This window comes from Caretta caretta, chromosome 3 (assembly GCF_965140235.1).
Source record: "Caretta caretta isolate rCarCar2 chromosome 3, rCarCar1.hap1, whole genome shotgun sequence".
Lineage (NCBI taxonomy): Eukaryota > Metazoa > Chordata > Testudines > Cheloniidae > Caretta > Caretta caretta.
The window spans coordinates 161,080,611-161,098,542 of NC_134208.1; the positions used below are offsets into that span (position 1 = coordinate 161,080,611).

Consider the following 17,932-nt stretch of genomic DNA (forward strand, 5'->3'; position numbering starts at 1 on the left):
TGGCAGCAAGCCCCAGACAAAGTCGACCTCACTCTACAGTGTAGGGCAGTTGCTGGAGCATGCTCCAGTCTGGCTCCTTGGAAGCCATCACTTGGGGGCAAAGTTTACAACAGCTTCCAGGCTACTCTAAACTCAGATGTAAGACTGGCTCCAGGATCAGGGAAACGACCTCCTTGGTGCCCCAGCCCACCCCCACATCCTGTTCCCAGCAGAGATCTGGACCACCATCTTCATTTTACAGTCTCATGAGCTCTTGCTCTAAGTATACCTGATCACTGATCGCTCACTAAAATATCAGAACCTCCGGAAGGGAGAGGGTTGGTGTTTGCAAAGGTGGTGCTTAGGGGAGGGATCAAATGGACACTGGATGGCATGGAAGGAAGTGAAGCCCCAGAAGGGAGAGGGCTGAATACAAAAGCCACAAAAGTGGACATGAGGCAGTGCTGTCCTTCCCGCTGAACTTTTGCGTGCAAATCCCGCTTGCTTATGGATGGAAATGTGGTTTGGCAGCTACACAAGGGAACTGGCAGCCAGGACTCCAAGCTTCTATTCTGAACTTTGCCAATGTGATCCGTGGCAAGTCCCTGTGCCTCAGTTTCCTCAGCTTTAAAACTGGGATAATGATACTTAAGTCACTGCAGTGTTATGAGGCTTCATTAATTAGAATTTGTAAAGCACTAGATAAAAAAGAGGAACTGATGTGCCAAATGTGACCAGCTTTGCAATTTTTATACTTTGCCATTTTGTACATGTACAAAATGTTACTACTTCTGCTAAAGTACAGCGTCTCCTCCACTATTTCCACACTTGAGGAAGTTGTCAGAGTGAAGCAATACAGCCTTACCAGTGGGCTGTTTTTCATTATTACAGCTCTCCTCAGTGACCCGTGAGGCACAAGGCTGTCTTGAAGGTGCTGAGTTTAAGCCACAATTGCACTGGAGTTCAGCATGTGCCAGTGTGTACAATTTATAATTTGTTTCACAGGGCATTTCTTTTGGTGTTACTGGCAGGTTGGCTTTGATCTTCATCCTTCCTTTTATTTGCACGCTGCTAATGTCACTAGCTTGCTTATTGATACTACATAAAATGGGAGATTCAGGGAGATGCAATGTTCAGGGACCAACAGGTCAGTCTCGCAAACTGCTAGACACACCAATATGATGAAAGCTGTTACAGGCAGATTTAATAAAGGTTAATCAAGCTTGTATGTTGTTTAGAGTAGTTTAAAAATAGATATAAGCCTGAGCCTCCAACTTTTAATCACAGGAGTAATTCCACGGAGACCATTTTAAGTTGGGAGTATTGGGCCCTCCAACATTAATCCTTATCATTTCCCTCCCTCTTTCTTAGTCATAATGATAGTCTTTAAAGCATGATGACTAAATTCTGAGCCAGGATCTGATGGTAACTCAAGTAGCTGAAACTTTGGTCAACCAGTTGCTGCTTCAGTTTTCCATAATCATAATGTAGGTATTTGCAAGTCAAAATAAAACATGTTGAATTATTCCAGTGTCCAGTGCTGGGAGCTCCAAGTCTGATGGAATGCTGTACTTTTTGATCAGTGAGGTCATTTGGTTTAATCAGACTGCACTGTCCGACTGTCGTAACTTTTCTGTTCCCTTTGTTCATATTGCCATTGAGCCAGATAAATCCCCAGTGTAACTTCATTGTGCTGTGGTTGCAAGATTTTTGACGAAATAAGAATGAGAAAATACATTCCTTGCAGTTTTGGATTTGATTCAGAACAAAGCTCACAGAAACCCATTTGGAGCTGAATCTAAGCCATCTGAAATTGGAGGATCATCTTTGGGCTCACCTCTACTTTCTAAGGGAAGAAAAGATGTCCAAGCGCATACTGTAATTTCTTTTTTGTCACTCCATCATTTTGGTCAACAAACTGTTCAGTGTGTAGCTTTAATAAAAGCTTTCCAAAAAGCAGTGAAGGATATCCAGGAGTCACCTTCCATTCCCCTCCCAGCTGCTGTGTACACATCTGGGTTCTTTAGAATTTGTGACTTTATTGAAAAGTGAACAGATTTGTCCATACATCCTGTGAAAATCACCTGGAAAAATTCAAATATTTGGTATTTTAAAAGCTTTTCCAGGCTGGTCTTTTAAATGCTGAGACTCAAGGAATAACAGGAACTGTGCCTTATTATTACTGGAACATATCCAAATGAACACAATTCTTTGCTTCTGGTGTCCTCTCTAGGGCTGCACCATAATAATGGCTTTGATCTTGCATAGTTGGGGGCCTATTATAGATGAGACCACTGTGTCCCGCAAGAACATTTTACCCATCTGTTGTACAGTATGCAAGAGTCCAAAGGTGCAATAAGAAATACATTTAGTCAGTGCAATACATGAAATAAATTATCAATTTAATTTATGAATCACCAAAGTGCAATTAGGGGACTTCACTTAGAAAGTATTAGTCGTTCACCTTAGATCTCATCCATGGCTATTCATATTTCGTGGATTCTGTTTGGTTCATTTTGGCCTGATCTCAGCTGAGGACAAATCCTTTTTGCAGTATAAGTCCAGCGCTAGTCCTAGTTAATAACTTTTTTTTTTCATGCATGCATGGGTTGTCTTTTTGGGTCGTCTTTCAGTAACTCTTATGGTCACACTTTTTATATGAAGGTTCCATTTATAAATGGCTTAGCAAGGCTTAGTACATTATTGATACATGTTATAGTCATATTACAGACCTGAGCAGTATCAACGGTCAGCGTTATAAGCCATGGTAATAAACAACCTATTGACCTGTTGGAGACTATAACAATATATATAGACAATTGGTTAACCAGTCATTAATCATTTATTGACTCTTTATAAACATGCAACCAATAGCCTTAATGTGGTTTTCCTCCTAAATTAGAAATAATTATGTATCTTATTGTTGTACCTCAATGCTTTAATTGATCAATGCTTCAATCAGGGACACACAAGCTTAATAAAGGAAACTCCACAAATAGGCTTCCTCTTTAAGCTTTTCAGTGTTTTTCACTGGTGTGGGGGAAGTACCCCTGGTATTTCTGCTGTAGTTGCAGTGGAAACCACGATATGGCATTTTAGAAGTGGCAGATTTGTGGTCACAAAAGTGTGCCTGTAACTGCATGTGAAAAGCAGGGAGTCCCATGCAAGAACAGCCAGCCAGGGGTCTGACTCACCATTTGTGTGGGCCACTGCTTGAGATGCACAGATAAATGTAGCAACTGAAACTACACAGAAGTTGTCCAGTCACTGCCACAAAGGCAGCTTCTGGTTTAGCTGCCACCATCTCATGTGTATCCTTGGAGAATGACAAATTAATACAAGTAAGTGATTTTTCTTCTTTGTCAAATACAGCAGCTGCAATATAGCCTGAGGTGGTGGTGCAGGTGTTAGTTTGGTCATCAGTGTGTATCTTCTCCTCCTGTAATCTGGCACGAATCACCCTGGATTTATCTTGAGGCCAGCAGAAACTTTCTATTGAAGTGTCCCATATTCATAACCTAACATCATCCCAAAATAATTATCATGTTAGAAGCATCTCCTTCAAAAAATGCTCAGATGCAAACTTTAGGAGGGCGTCAACTATGTTATACGAGGGATATAATTCAAGGTGAATTTAGAATAGGATCAGAAACCGTAATGATATTCAAGGAGTATGTCCCAGCCTGGCTTGTAAACAGCATCCATACAACAGATGAGGAAAAGATAATGGACTAATATTCAGAAGTGCTGAGCACCTTCAACTCCCATTGGTTTCAATCCCACATCAGTTTCAGTAGTCATTGTGAGTGCTTAGCATTTGTAGGTGAAATGCAAATCTATTTATCAAACACCTTTCATGTAAGTATTTTAAAATACTTCACAAAGAGGCAAGGAGAGGTCAAGTAACTTGTTCAAAGCCATAGATCAAGTCTGTGGCAAAGCGCAGCATAGAAACCAGGTGTGCCAATGCACAGTCCCCAATTATTGCAACTAGCTCACAGTGCGTCTCCTACGCAGTGTAGCAGTTAGTAGTTTCTCCTTTGTGACATGTTTATACAATCACATTGTTAGGATGGGGTGCTTCTATTATACCTTGATATGCTGGTACCCGTGTACTGAAAGCACTGTTATGTATGTATTTTAAAGATGGAGCTGCTTAATAATTAATTATAAAGTTTTTATTCAGCAGAGGCTTTTCAGCTGTAATAATAGTTTGTGTGGCTGCTGAATATCTTCTGTTTATTGTTCAGCGACAACCTGATATCTTTGATTTATATATGGCAGGTTTACACACACACAACCCACAAAGGCTTCAGATTGAATGTGCTGTCATAATCTGGGAAAGGCTTTTATAAAAATCACTTCTGTCAATTAGAGTTCCTTTGCTAGACATTGGAAACTGATCATGCAACTGGAGACTCACGCTCTTCTTTCCTTTCTGAGTCAGAACTCTGTGTCCTGTACAGGATGTTGCTTAATGCTGTCTTGTAGGGGGAAAAAAAGTCAAGCTATAACTGATATTTGCAACAGCACCTGATGCAGAAGGCTGTACTCAAAGGCAAACGGTGACATTTTAAAAATCTCTCCTTTTGCAATGACAAATTAGCTCTCGCCTTTGCTCAGGTCCTCATCACCAGGTGATTTATGATCAGAATCACGTCAGCCTGAACAAGTCAGCCTTGTTTGTTAGCCTTCACCAAGTAAGTAAATAAAAGTAATAATTTACATGTATTATATTAATAATTATAATAATAATAATTAATAATTACTATAATAATTATAATAATATAATATTAATAATTATATATAATATAATAATATTAATATAATATTAATATAATATAATAATATTAATAATTATATATAATAATATTATAATAATTATAATAATAATTAATAATTATTATAGCACTTTTTATCTCTGGGTCTGAAAGAAATATACAAAGGTTGATTATTTGGAAGCGATTGTTGGCCAGAACCTTAAGCTAATGTAAATCAATGTAGCTTCGTTGACATGGCAGTCTTGTACTTAGAGGTGATATTCATAGCGCAGCAAGCCCCATAGTAGTTGAGCTGCCCTGGATTTAAAATCACCACCTGCTGACAACCCTGGTGAGAGCCTGAGGGCAGGGAAGTTGGGGATAGTTGACCTGTGAGGGAGTGTGCTGGGAAGTGTAATGTGCATATAGCTACAGCAAAACTAAGTGCTGGGAAGTGGGGGGGGGGGTGCCATTGCTCCTATTTTGCCTTACTGCCTGCTCCCCCTGGCTTGTATACATCTCCAAGGCCTCCTAAGGGCTGTCACTGCCTGCCCCTGCCTCCTGCCTGGCCTGTGGATCAGTGGGACCTCCCTTAGTCTCTGCTGCTGTCTACTCTCTCCTGGCTGAGGCTGCATGTCCTGAATCTGTGTGCATATGTGTAAGACCAGGTCTACACTACAAACCTTTGACGGCATAGGTATGTAAGGAATGTGATTCCCTGACTGACATACCTGTGCCAGCCAAAGCCTCTAACATAGACACACCAGTTTATACTGTCAAAATTGTGCTTTTAGCAGTATAGCTGCAGTTTTGCCAGTATAAACTGCATCAACAGGAGCATCACTTGGCTGGTTTAAACTTGTCTGAGTGTGTAAATGTAAGTAATTTAGTGATTATGGGAGGGTCAACAGTGGTAGCCATGGATAAACCTGAACTGGCCCTGCTCCCATCCGCTCTTACCTACGATTTTCTTAGACCAGGAATAAATTCCACAGGAGCAGAAACCATATTCCATCTGCTAATCCTAATGATCTATTAATTAATCAGTAACTAATCTAAATCATGCCAGTGCTCTGAAATAGCACAGGCTGCCAACTGAACCAAACCCACATTTCATGGCTACACATGTGCTGCTAGTTTTCGCTATTTCTGATCTGAAATATTTTGTGTTCACATAAACTCACCAAATTCTCTTGGACCTCATATTCCCCCAGTGTGAAACTACCCTGGGGGTGGGGGGAGAGGGAGTATTAGCAGCAGGATCAAAAACTAAGGTAGCAGAAATGATCAAAGGCAAGCCTCTGATGAAAAGAAGACACTGCAGGAGTCATTGAAGATACTTTTCTGCTGAACATTTACGCTGAACAATCTGGAGTATTTTCAACAAACCAGCTGGTATCCTAGTGTGACAAGACAGGTGAGATAATATTGTTTATTGGCCCAACTTCTGTAGGGGGAAGAGACTAGCTCTGGCTCCACAGAGCTCTTGCTCTGTGTTGGTCCAGTAAAAGATATTACCCTATGGTCCGCACTCGCCTTGTCTCGCTTTAATACCCTGGGACCAACAGAGCTACACCACTGCAAACAACAGGCGCTATTGTACCCAGATGTATACATTGACACGGCTGAGTCACCAAATATTTGCAGTGATATCTGGCTTGTAACCAAGGTTGAGATAGCTACACAATGGCCACACTTTTCAAAAGTGTCTACTAATTTTGAGTGCCCTAGTTAAACTGACACCGCTCCCCCGCCCCCAAAAGGAGACCCCTAAAATTAAGGGGCACTTGAAAAGGCAGGGGTTAAACGGCTCTAACCCTGGCAGGCTCGAGGGCACCAATCGGCCTAGGAGCCACTCCCGCTAGCTCAGCCGCCTGTTCTAAGGGGGGCGCCATGTCGTTGTAGCCCTGTCAGCCCCGGGATCTTAGCCAGCCAAAGCGAGGGAGACAGCTTTGGCGCCACACAGAGGCGACTCTTCGCTAGCAAGCGTGTCCCGCACCACCCGACCCTGGGCCAGCAAAGGCTAGTCCCGCGCCCGCCTTGTCTCGCTCCTAGGACTGGGGCTCTTTCCCGGGGGCTCGGTTGGCTGAGCTGCCCGCGGAGCAGGACCCGGGCGGAGGTAAGCGGGAGGGAGGCGCTGGACGCCCCGGGCCCCACGGGCGGGAGGGGATGGGCGCGGGGACGCCTGAGCTCTGTGCCAGCCCTGCGGCGGACTCCCCGCCGGCAAGCGGCTGCGCCCCGCGCGAATGCTCCTGCTGGGCGCGGCGCAGGGGCTGGGGCGGGGCGGCTCTGAGTCCACCGGGGAGCGAGGGGGCTCCCCGCGCTCTTGCAGCATCGTTACTCCCGTGCCAGGTGTTGGCCCCGCTGGGCACTACCGGGCCTGGCAGGCGGACAGCTGGAGCCTGATGCAGCTGGTCTGAGTGCCAGCTCCGGTCTCTGGGCAGGTTCAGCTGGGCTCTGGCTGAAGCTGACAGCGTCCTGGGAAGTCAAAGGAACATATTTGGGCCACATATTTGGGCCATATTTCCAGCCACAGCACCTTTAAAAGAGGCAGGCGGAGATTTTTCAAACGCAGGTTCTGTCTGGACAAATTTGTTCACCTGACCTCAAGGGTCAACCCCTGTTGCCAGGGGAGCGGAGGGAGCCTAACACTACTTGCTTTTGGAAATTCCAGCAGAATTATTTAGTCCGATTTAAATTTAAAAAATCAGATTTTAAAAAAATTTTTAAAAAAATGATTGATTTTTATCCACCCTGGCATCTGGGCATGGAAGAATTTTGGGCACTCTGCTAGCTCTTTACTAAATAATGCTTGTACATTGCTTTGAAAAATGTAATCACTCCTTCCACCACCAATGTAAATATTATTATCCACCTTTTACAGAGGAGCAAACCCAAACCCAGAGTGCCAGTCCTAGAAATTAAACCCAGGCGTTCCTATGTCTTAGTCCTGCTCTTATTCTACCATACTGCCTTTTTAAATCTTTGTTTGTTTATCCCATTTTTAATCTAGTAAATAAAGCCAATTAGAATATATGGTTTAGCTAAGAAAGGCATGGCAAACCGTTATTCACATTATAAACACTGAGGGAAGCATTCTTAAAAGCTCTCAGCATTGGTCAAACCCTGCTTCCACTGACACCAATGATAAATCTCCCATTAATTTTAATGGGAATAGTTAACCCATCACTTCATGCTTTCAAAAATTCCACTCTCAATTTACTTTTTCTTTATTTACAGACTGGGAACGGTTAGGTGAACCTTCCTCCTCTCTGCCCCTACTCCTGGGAATGCTGGGGCTTCATATAAGATGGAATCTGGTTTGAAACCAGCTCAGGTATGAGCATTACTGAGAGGAGTCCAAACTAAAATTTTTCAGCCATTGATTAACCTTTAATTGGATTAAAGATGATATCTAATTGACCTTCACTATTGGCTCCCTTTCATATGCAAAGCTGCCTTTCATCCTGGTTATTCAACTATCATCTACAGCACCTGCCTGTTATAGTAAAAGCAAGTAAGTTACATGTACATAAACAACTGATACTATAAATTCTGTAGATAATGGGGATTGGGAAGATTTCAAATCTAGACAAAAGCCTCATTGTTTTAGTAAATTGATTATGATGTTTAGTGGAAGCTAGAAAGTATAATGAATAGGGAATGAAACATGCAGATAATCCTGAGAAGCTTGTCTATCAACTCACTGGGGAGATAATTCAGGGGAATGCATACCTTTAATTCTAGGAGTTTAATTTTCAGTTATATATTAATTACAGCCTCCAACTGCACATTTTTATTTGATGAAGAAACTATAATAAACTTATTTTTATAGACAGCCATTTTCCAAGAAATCATTGCTAAGGTGTAAGTGGAGGATTTGATGTCAAAAAGATTTATTGATGCAAAGTCATCTTCAGGGTACCTTGGCTATCTCTGAGGCAGAAACTGTTGAAACTGAGTTTTCTGTATGCAGTCTTATTCAAGGGCTGAGAAAAGAGCTAGGGAGGTTATCTGGTGCCGGCTCTTTGCTTTAGAGAAGGGGTTTTCAAACTGGGGGTCGGGACCCCTCAGGGGGTCACGAGATAATTATGTGGGAAGTCGCAGGCTGTCAGCCTCCACCTCAAACCCCACTTTGCCTTCAGCATTTATAATGGTGTTAAATATGTAAAGAATTGTTTTTAATTTTAAAGGGGGGTCGTACACAGAGGCTTGCTATGTGAATGGGGTCACCAATATAAAAGTTTGAGAACCACTGCTTTAGAGAACAACTACATGAGGGACAGGCTCAAGTGGTCATAAGTGGATGATAAACAATAACAGTCTGTCTCCAATGGATGCAGGCATAGCCTGTAAAAAGGAATTTATGTCAACATCAGTAAGTGTTCAGGCAATATTGCTCTGAAAGAGAATTAGTTGGTTTTGAGGATAGGCTCAGTTAGAATGGCTTTGCAGGGGTAGTACTGGTTCTCAATTAACTCAGGTTAAAGCAGAAACATACGTGTGAGTCCTCTGGGCATGCCCTGTGTTGTGGCAGGAGAAGAGTGCAATGTGCTTCACCTAGCCCAGCCAGATAGCTTCCAGCTGCTGGAGTGAGTACTGGGGAGCCTCCTGCAGCCACCACCACCTCCCCAAAGTCAGAACATTTCCCTAAAATGTCTCATCTTGGTTGAGGGCAGCAGTTTTGACAAAGGCTTACGGTTTGGCCAGGGTTTTCTGTGAACTGCCTGGAATCTAGTGGCCCTGTTTGTAATTTGGTGCAAGACTTGGGAACCTGTAGAAAATTGGCTACTCCCCAAGCCTATTGCGCTCCTTCATTTCTTTTGTTTGGCATCTTCCTTATATCGGCTAGTTGAATTTCTTGCAGTGAGTCTATACTGCCACAAATATCTTTTTATACCATGTGAGTTGACTTCCTTTTGCAGAGGGTGAGTAGAGATACATGTTTATCTGTCTCTGTAGTTAAGATTTATAAACTGATTGGCTTAAAAATAATCAATTTTTTAAAAATAAGACCTTTCGGGTCTTTTTATTTGAATTGTAAAGTTGGAACCTTTGGGTGGGGGGATGTCCCAGTTCTTCAAGTGCTGGTCCCTGTGTGTATCCCATACGTGGCTATGCATGTGCATCATGCGCCCGAGTCTAGAAATTCTTCAGAGCAGTATCCATTGACCCGCACATGTGCAGTAGTTTCACTTGTGCTCTGACCGAAGGTATACACAGCAGTGCAGGTCGATGCCTCTCCAGTTCCTTCTTTCCGCTGCATGGCCTGAGTCGGAATTATGTCCTTCTGTGCATAACCTGTAAACTCAACTCTTTGTAAATAGCTTTATATCTAGTTTAGTAGGTTTAGTTAGCATAAATTTATAGTTAGCATAGGATAAGTCCCCCTTACCCCCAGTCCCAGGACTATGCCCAGAGTCCCAGGATTCAAGAATTGTCTCCTGCTCTTGCTCCTTCTCCATCAGTGACGGGCATCAACGGTGCCTGTATTGCCTGGGTGAAGCACGTATATCTGCAAAGTGCTGTATCTGCTGATCTTTTCCACCCAGCGAGGCATGAGAGCTCTGTCTTAGGAAGTTTCCGATGGAGGAGGCTATAAGGCCTCACTCCAACCCTGGGAATCACCCCTGTATAGCGGTATCAGCTGACTAACAGCAGCCCGCCAAGCATGGGCCTCGGAGCAGGGCCGTTACCACCAAAGCCCAAAGACTCCTCCTACAGGGCTTCCCATGAGAGTAAGGGGAACTCTCATGGGCACAAGGATAGATCCCCACAGAGGACTGTTCATAAGAAATGCATTTCCTCCCCGAGCCGGTCCAGGTCAGGTGAGATGTCACAGATGGAACCCACAGAACATGCTACACCAAAGACCACCCAAGGTTGGAGGCATGAAAAAAACGGGATTGAGATAGTTCAGATAGTTACAGTTGGACCAAAGTGAAAAGACAGATACTTGCCAGTCCATCAATGAATGCAAGTCCAGACCCATCAACAGTGCAGAGCCATTTATCCAAAGACTGAACAATAGCAACAGATTAGCCAGGTTCTTCAGGCATCCCAGCTGGAATTCACTGGACTCTTGGCCCTACAGAGACCTTGATAACCCCGAAGGATATATTTGTCCATTATCCACTGTCTCTGCTCTTCTTGGGCTTTGCCCTCCTGAGTGACATCCTTAAGCCTGGAGGAGGAATTGTGCCACCGCTACCAGTGGAATTGGAATCGGAAGAGCTAGAGGAGATGGAGGCATGAGTATCTCAGAGAAAGCACAGGAGTCCTGACAGGCACTCAAGAGGCTACCTACCAGCACTCTGGATATGAACCCCCAGAGAGACCTGTTACAGATTGGGACCACCAAGGCTGATGGACCTAGGGTGACCAGACAGCAAGTGTGAAAAATCGGGATGGGGGTGGGGGGTAATAGGAGCCTATATAAGAAAAAGCCCCAAATGTCAGCCCCCTATAAAAGCCCCCTATAAAATTGGGACATCTGGTCACCCTAGATGGACCCCTCCTTCTGGCCTTATTGGGGCCCTTGGGACCTTATGGCAGACACCCAGACCCCTCTCAGGTGTCATACCACTCCTCTCCCTCTCGGCAGCTGGCTCCATTGGTGTGTGAGGAGGAAGAGCCGGAACTGGTTCCAACAGTACCAACAGTTCTGACGGCGACTTCCTTATCATCCCTGGACGATGCTGTCACTCCTTTGTTGTCCTCTCTGCTGGATAACCATCAGCAATACCAGGAGCTATTGCAAAGGGTTGCTAGTGATCTACAGATCCCATTGGAATTGGTCCAGGACCCTCAACACTGGCTCTTGGACATTTTACAACCACAAGACCCAACAAGAATAGCTCTTCCAATTAATAAGGCTATATTAGATCTGGCCAGAGTAGTTTGGCGCATACCTGCATCTTGTGCTCCTATGCCAAAAAGATGCTACTTTGTTCCTGCCAATGGAGCTGACTTTATATTTTCCCATACTACCCCTAACTTGCTGTTGATACAGGTAGACATGGAAAGAACTAGGTCACAGAAATCCATTCTGGCAGAGTAGGGCCCAAAGAGACTAGACCTTCTAGGTAGGAAGGTCTTCTCTGTAGGTCTGGAGTTTCGTATAGTTAATTACCAAGCCTTATTAGCAAAATATGATTTCAGCACTGAGGAGACTATAGGAGCATCTCCCAACCGTCTCCCACGAGTTCCTAGTTTAAAACTCTTTTAATCAGTTGTGCCAGCCTCCATCCCAGAAGTCTATTTCCCTCCCTCCTCAGGTAGAGTCCATCTCATGAGAACAATCCTCTGTCTGTGAATACTTCCCAGTGGTCAAACATCCCAAAGCTTTCCTTATAGCACCACTGCCTGAGCCATCTATTGATCATCATAATCTTGTTGCCTTCATTCTTCTCCTAGGGACAGGCAGAATCCCACTGAAGATCACCTGAGCCTCCATTTCCTTAAGCATCTTCCCTAGTCTGGCATAGTTTCCCATGATGCATTTCAGCGAGAATCTCGCTGTGTCATTTGTTCCAACATAAAGGGCGATCAATGGATTCTTTCCTGCTCCCATTAGGATCCTCTTCAGCCTCAGGTCCACATCCGCTATTTTAGCTCCTGTCAGACAGCACACCCTTCTGTTCTCCAGATCAGCTCTGGTGACAGGCCTGTCTGTTCTTCTTAGTAGGAATTCACCAGTCATGTAGACCTGCCTCTTCCTGGTGTAATTCTCCAGGTTTCCTCCTGTTCTTTCTGACTACAAGTCCTCTTGTCTTTTTTCTTATTTGCAATCTCTGCAAGTTCACCTGCATCCTCCTGGGACTCTGAACTTTTCCCATCTTTGACGCTTCCACTCTTCTTGTAAGCTTAGGCATTCTTCTCTTCTTCCCTGTCCTTCCAGCTTCTGTTATGGCCTGCTGTGCCCCTTCTTCATTTTCCAACTCCGCAAATCTGTTCCTGAGCTCTATTTCTCCTTCAGTAGCTAGTCTTTTTCTCTACCTGGTTCTTATAGTCATGTGCTTCCATTGGCCACTTTTCTCACCCAGCAATCTGTTTCCCCATAGAATTCTTCAGTCCAGCTTGCATCTGCAAGTCTTGATTTTTCCCTTCAGTCTCCTCTTGCCTTCCCTCCATCATCTGTTCAAATCTCCTTTGAAACTCAACCAGAATTTCCACCTGCATCTCTAAACCTCGGATCTTCTCTTCCATCAGCTCTATCAGGCAGCACTTCATACAAACGAAGCTACCACAAGGTAAAAACACACCTAGTTTTGTCAGGGAAGACCAGACTGCTTTGAAGAATTTCCGCACTTGAGTGCGTGGTGCGCATGTGTACCCACGTGTGGAATACAGATGGGAACCACACATCTCGAAGAACCTTGAGTTACAGTAAGTAACCTCTCATTTCAAGTTTTTCTCTGCAAGCATAAGAAAACGAAATTTAGGGTGGTGGGTTTTTTTACCCTTTTCTGTACTCTCTCAGTATTTCTTAGCCTCACAACTGTGCACCATGCTGTCAGCTCCTTGTGCTCTTTTTCTGTGAGTGATACAAACCTCAGTTCTCTTTGCACTCTTAACTTCTCCCAGACATTGAGAAGATGGGGTTTAAGCACCTCTTCTCTATCAGTCCCCAGCCTTTTTTCTCATCAGGATCTTGCAATCTTTTATTACCTTGAATATCTCTCTTTTGCTGTTTTGCTGTCCTCTCCTAACTGCTTTGCATCGAGTTGCATGAGCCTCCTCAACCCCATTTTTCCTCTTTACCTGTAGAAGTAGATACCTTCCCCCTTGGGTATTAGATGTCACTCTTAGTTCTAGGCGCCGGCCTGCCTATTCCTTTTGCCAGTTCCTTGATGTATAGCATGAACAAGATAAGCACCAAGGAGTGAGTGTTGGTCCTAACATGTCACTTACCTCCTATCTGATCTGTAGCCATTCAATGCTGGTCTTCCCTGACAAAACCAGGTGTGTTTTTTACCTTGTGGTAGCTAATGCACATTAGCTATCCCACTGTAAAAACATAGAGGAGACGGGGCACTTTCATTTTATTGAGGTAAACTAGGCAAAGTCAACCATGGGTGAGGCAGGTGCCTTGTCTCCATTTAGACTTTTACGGCAAATTAGCTGCTGCATGTTGGTTATCTTGCTGTAAAACATCACTTTGTTAAGCAGTGAAGACAAAGCTTTAGCCAATGTTCTCTGGCTTCTGCTACCAAGCCAAGTTGGTTAGGGTTTTTTTTAAGTCAACTCATTTCACCATTATACTTGTGCTTCTTAACTTTTTACGAACTGTAACCTTGAGGACAATACTCTATTGAAACTCTACTTGAAGCTCTTGCGTACATTCTTTACATTACTCACCATCTACTCTTCACTGCCTTTTCCTCAAAGATTTTAATCAGTTTTGTCAACCCTGACCTCCCTTTTGTAAATAAGGGCTGTCTCTAGCCAGCCTGTAACTGCCCAAGTTCTTTCCTGTAACCTTTCTGATCCTTTCAGGTCAAAGTTTAGGTCTTGGCTGCATTTCTAATTAACTTGTGAGAGTACCCAGCGACCCCTCATCTCTGTTCTAAATGCTGCTTTGTTGGAGACATGGTTCAGAATAACTACTAATGTTCTTGATTGTTCAATGACTAGATAAGAAAACATATTTAAAAATACAGACTTTTTCTTGTGGCAATTCCTATTCTAATCAGAGCAATTAAAATTCTTCTCATGTGAGAGCTTTCAAGAAATATTGAGAGTCAACACAGAATTAGTTTGGGCTTGTGAGCCTGGAACAACTGAGCGCTAATCCTGGTTCTGTGGCTTTGGACAGAGGTAAAATGAGGGTAATACTTGTCTGCACAGTGTTATGGGATCAGTTAGTTGCCCTAAAGTGCTTCAAATGAATCACACTGATAGCCCTTTTCAAAAAGGCCAGATTCTCTCTGACTTCACTGCTCCTTTGAGAGACACTAGCAACACAAAGGGGCCGTAAACTAACCCATCTGGTCTGCTGAGAAATTTCCCCACTGTGGCAGAATCCTCAGCTGGACTAACCAGAAGAACCAGCTCCTTCATCCAGTAGAGGGGACATGCCAGTGATGGGAAGGGGCTGGTTTGTGGTTGGAACACTCAGACTATGTTCAAATGGTGGATAACTCATCGGCAGCTGTAAACAGCCGGTATGGCTTAGAGCAGTGGTTCTCAATGTTTTTTGGGCTCAGGACCCAAATGTTTATGGCATGTCGCAACCCAGTAAATAGTCAGGGAGTTGAGGCCCTGGGGTGGTTTCAGGCAGGTCCTGCCCCCCATGGAAGGGTTGGGTCCTGCCCTGCACTCACCCCACAGTGGCAGCTCCTGTGCTGTGGGGCTGGCTGGGGTTGGCTCTCCACTCGGGGCGTTGCACCTCCGGGGTTGCAGCGCTGCTCAGATTTGGCCTCGCCCCCCTGACTGGACTAAATTTGTGTGAGTGGAGTTGTGACCTGGCTCATGGGGTTTCAGTGCCACTCACTCAAATTTGGTCTACTTGGACTTCCATCACGATGGCCGGGCCAAACCTGAGTGGCTCTGGGACCCCCAAGTTTTGCAGTGGTTGCAGTGTCTGTAGCAGGGCGGCGAGCCCAGCCGGCCCCGTGGGACAGGAGCCACAGGAGCTGCCATGGAACTGTTTGAAACATTCTGGTGACCCAATTTTGGGTCCCGACCCAACGGTTGAGAAACCCTGGTTTAGAGCATCCACCAGTCTGGGACCAGCCTGAGAATCAGGGAGCCAGGACCAACCGTCTTATGCCTATTCCCAGCTTTTCTGCTGTCCCCAGTTGTAGCAATCAGGCAAGGTACTAACAAACTTCAACAGGACTTTATTTTTAAAGTGAAAACCTCTTTACCAAGCTGCTTCTGCACCCTCAGTAGCTCTCACTCCGCCTCCTCAACTCAATGAAGGAACAACACTCAAACTTTGGTTCCTTAGCACCCTGCCGCTTGTCTGTGAAAGCCTTATACTTTGCTTGGTTCTGTTCAACTATATTTCTCACATCATCCTCGGCTGGGGCATCAGGTCGTGCATTTAACAATCCAGCAATGTTCAGTTTAGTAGTCATCTGTTTCCCATGCAGTAACTCTGCAGGTGATCTTTGCGTTGTGGCATGTCATGTAGCCCGGTATGCTTGCAAGAAATCAGTAGTCAAGGTTATCCACAATCGCCCTTCCAGTTTAGCCATTTGCAAACTCTCTTTCAAACTTCTGTTAAACCGTTCGATTTCCCCATTGGCTTGAGGGTAATATAGGGATGACCTTCTGTGTAAAATGTTCCTCTCTGCTAGAAAAGTTTCAAACTCCAGGGAAGAAAATTGATCTCCATTATCTGAAATCAGTTCTTTGGGGTTACCTTCCCTGCTAAAAACTAAAGAGAGGAACTTAATTACTGTAGCAGAAGAGATTTGCGATGTAAACGCTACCTCGGGCCTGTCAAGGTTCCTTCCCCACTCTGAACTCTAGGGTACAGATGTGGGGACCTGCATGAAAACCCCCTAAGCTTATTTTTACCAGCTGAGGTTAAAACTTCCCCAAGGTACAAACTATTTTACCTTTTGCCCTTGGACTTTATTGCTGCCACCACCAAGCGTCTAACAAATATATAACAGGCAAAGAGCCCGCTTGGAAACGTCCCCTCAAAATCCTCCCAAGCCCTACAACCCCTTTCCTGGGGAAGGCTTGATAAAAATCCTCACCAATTTGCATCGGTGAACACAGACCCAAACCCTTGGAGCTTAAGAACAATGAAAAAGCAATCAGGTTCTTAAAAGAAGAATTTTAATTGAAGAAATAGTAAAAGAATCACCTCTGTAAAATCAGGATGGTAAATACCTTACAGGGTAATCAGATTCAAAACATAGAGAATCCCTCTAGGCAAAACCTTAAGTTACAAAAAGACACAAAAAAAGGAATATACATTCCATTCAGCACAGCTTATTTTATCAGCCATTTAAACCAAACCGAATCTAAAGCATATCTAGCTAGATTACTTACTCAGTTCTAAGACTCCATTCCTTTTCTGTTCCCGGCAAAAGCATCACACAGAGAGAGAGAACCTTTGTTTCTCCCCGCTCCAGTTTTGAAAGTATCTTGTCTCCTCATTGGTCATTTTGGTCAGGTGCCAGCGAGGTTATCCTCGTTTCTTAACCCTTTATAGGTGAAAGGGTTTTTCCTCTGGCCAGGAGGGATTTTAAAGGTGTTTACCCTTCCCTTTATATTTATGACAGGGCCATTTACTGAAATAGTCTATTAAAGTAATGGCATAACGGCAGTCACTTGGAGCATTATCAAAGTGTCCTACAATGTCAATCACCACTTTTTCCCATGCAGATTCAGGAAGAGGAACAGGCTGTAATGGAGGGGTACATGTCATTGCTGTCTTATCATGCATTTGGCAAGTGACACAGGATTTTATGAGTACTTCAGTTTGAGAGTCCGTCCCTGGCCACCAATACAGATCCCATAGTCATTGTTTGATTCTGACAATTCCTTGATGAGTATCGTGTGCCAGGTGTATGAGTTTTGACTAAAAGAAAAGGAGTACTTGTGGCACCTTAGAGACTAACCAATTTATTTGAGCATGAGCTTTCGTGAGCTACAGCTCACTTCATCAGATCAGAATACAGACTAACACGGCTGTTCCTCTGAAACCTGAGTTTTGACTGTAATTCTTCTGGCACAAGTGGCCGGTGTGTACCTCATAGCACACAGCCATCAAGCAAAGAAAGTTCATCCTGAATTCTAAAATAAGGTTGCAAAACTGGGTCAAGGTTTTTAGGGTTACTGGGCCATCTCTTTGTCAGAAATTCCCATAGTTTCTGTTGAATTGGACACGCTGAACAAGCAGCTTGAAATTGTTCTTTTGTAACTGCAGTAAGAGTGCTTGTAATAAGCTCAACTACTACATCCTATCCTCCGGTGACCATCTGGTGAAGGCAAAGGCAGGCAAGAAAGGCAATCAGCTACCACATTTTGGTTTCCAGGCTTATATTTCAGTTCATAATTGAAAGAGAGTAATCTTGCAGACCATCTAGCAATATGATATTCTGCTCTTCCCAGTCCTTTCGTGGCGAGCAACGTTGTCAAAGGGCTGTGGTCTGTGTGCAACTTGAACATGCGGCCCCACAGGTAAGTTCTCCATTTTTCAGTAGCCCAGACACAAGCAAGTGCTTCTT

The 17,932-nt window shown here is 44.1% G+C and overlaps 1 protein-coding gene across 2 annotated transcripts in view; it reads left to right on the top strand.

The window, feature by feature from the left end:
- The first annotated feature begins 4,533 nt into the window (after positions 1 to 4,533).
- Positions 4,534 to 17,932, top strand: part of TLR5 (toll like receptor 5) — a 31,378-nt gene continuing 17,979 nt past the window's right edge. The window contains exons 1-2 of one of the 2 annotated variants that reach the window (XM_075127063.1): positions 4,534 to 4,679; positions 7,980 to 8,256. The gene's annotated coding sequence lies outside the window, so the exon portion shown is untranslated. Of the gene's footprint in view, positions 4,680 to 6,748; positions 6,859 to 7,979; positions 8,257 to 17,932 lie in introns of those variants that run through there. The other variant, XM_048843285.2, reaches the window with a different exon arrangement.